General features: G+C 43.8%; 1 protein-coding gene across 1 annotated transcript in view; it reads right to left on the minus strand.

The window, feature by feature from the left end:
- The window catches only part of Slc13a3 (solute carrier family 13 member 3), a 70,381-nt gene that overhangs the window by 27,923 nt on the left and 40,129 nt on the right, over positions 1-2,329 (minus strand). The window lies entirely within an intron of this gene.

Consider the following 2,329-nt stretch of genomic DNA (forward strand, 5'->3'; position numbering starts at 1 on the left):
AGGAAGGAAGGAAGGAAGGAAGGAAGGAAGGAAGGAAGGAAGGAAGGAAGGAAGGAAGGAAGGAAGGAAGGACAGCCAGGAGCTGGTGAGATGGCTCAGTGGTTAAGAGCACTGCTATTCCAGAGGCCCTGAGTTCAATTCCCAGCAACCATGTGGTGACTCACAACCATCTGTAATAGGATCTGAGGCCCTGTTCTGGTGTGCCTGAAGACAGCTGCAGTGTACTCTCATTAAATAAAGAAGAAGAAAAGAAAGAAGAAGAAAGAACAGCCAAAAACAAGATAAAACAAAACAAAAAAATGTGTTATTAGATTGGAAAGAAAATATGTTATAAAATGATGCAGATAAAAGAATATGGACACAGTACTACAGTAGCCAGTTATAAATAAATAAACAGTTATAAATAAATAAATAAAACAGGAGTAGCCATTGTCTGGCAAACTAATAGAAATATCAATAACCAGAGAGCGAGATTCTACTGTCTGATTTCCTACAATAAAAATGTATGTGTTGTAAGTAGGCAAGAGAAGGAGTAAAATAGTAAAGAATATATTAATATTAATGCATTAGCAAATATAGTAAAATGATGAAGGATATATTAATGCATTAGCAGATATAGAGCAAGTTGCATAAATTCCTAATATCAAAATGATACTAAAAGGAAATAATTAAGATGCCACAATTGATTAAATATAATGCCCAAGATAGGATCATTTAGAGCCTTTAGAAATGTATATTTTTCTGTAACATTTTAATGATAAAAACAAGACTATAAAAGTGTACAAACACTATAGCAAAAATAATATTAAATAGAAACATACACAAACATATATACATATGTGTATATATTCACACACATATATACACACACACACACACACATATATATATATACACACACACATACATAGAAAGGACTAGAAGGAAGCCTGCTGTCAGTGAGACTCAACGAGTTTAATTTTTAAATTTTTTCTACATTTTCTAAGAGTTTATAGTGTGCATGATTCATTTTGTCACGAGAAACACCAGTAAAAGGTGTTTGTGTAAAGAGCAGCTCGCCATAGCCATTCCAGTCTCTCAGGTCCTCGTGAGGGCTCAGTGAGCCCAAGGGACCCTCCTGTCTCTGCCTCCCAGTGCCAGGATGACAGATGTACACCATCACATCTGGATTTTTACCTGGGAGCTGAGGATCGAACTAGGGTCCTCATGCTCAGGCAGAGAGCGTTTCACTGGGCTGGTGATGCCTAAGTATCCCTTCAGTCTCATGACTGCACGTAAGAAATGATCTGTGCCTCCCCAGCCACCACCACCACCACTGCTACCATCACCATCACCACTGCCACCACCGCCACCACCACTGCCTGTCTCTCAGGTCTGGGCTCTGGCTGAGCACAGGGTGAGGTTGGTGGGCAGCCTCAGCAGCCATACTGAGTTACTAGATCTTTTTAGTGCTGTTTGCCAAATGCTTACATTTGCTTTGTGCAAATGATACAAATAGACATGGGGAGGGGCAACAGAGCAACTCCAGGGACCTAGCTGCTTGGAATCCTGGAATCTAAAAGTGACAGAGAACCCTAAAATATGATTTACACACCAGAGCCTGGGCCCACACACACCAGCACCCACTGGAGCCCTTTTCTTCTGTTTTAGGCCTGGGGTCAGTGTCTAGAGACCCTCCCTGCTGGCAGAAGGACTTCCCTGCAGGAGCCTGCTCAGAGCTGGAAGCCTCCTCTGGCCTCATTCCTGCCTTGGGCCAACGCCTCCAGCTAAGATCTGAGTTTTACATCCCAATGCCCTGATCTCTCAGGGTCTCACTGTTTTACTTGTTGGGGTTTACATGCTATGCTTATAACCTACTAGCCCCCTATTCTTTTTAAGAATCGTTGGCTTGTTTGTCTTTGAGATGATGTCTTGCTAGTGTCTAACTTGTGAGATACCTGCCTCAGACTACAGGGGTACCCCCCCCACTCTCCCTGGTCTTGCTGCTCCCCGAGACGCCCAAGGGCAGTCACCCCTCAGGGCCTCTGCTCCTTCTGAAGTGCTCTTTCAGCTTCTGAGCTCACAGCCCCATTCTAGATTTCACACATCAGCTCAGCAAACAGGTGTCCCCGACTGATGTATCACCACAGGGCCCAGTCTTGTCCCCTCTGTACCCTGACTTGTTTTGTTTTCTTCCTGCCCCATGTGTAGCATACGTTCATTTGGCTTTGTTTGTTTTGTGTTTTGAGAAAGAGCCTCAAGTAGCCCAGGCTGTCCATGCTGAGTGTCCTCAAGTAGCCCAGGCTGTCCATGCTGAGTGTCCTCAAGTAGCCCAGGCTGTCCATGCTGA

Source organism: Mus caroli, chromosome 2, assembly GCF_900094665.2.
Source record: "Mus caroli chromosome 2, CAROLI_EIJ_v1.1, whole genome shotgun sequence".
NCBI lineage: Eukaryota > Metazoa > Chordata > Mammalia > Rodentia > Muridae > Mus > Mus caroli.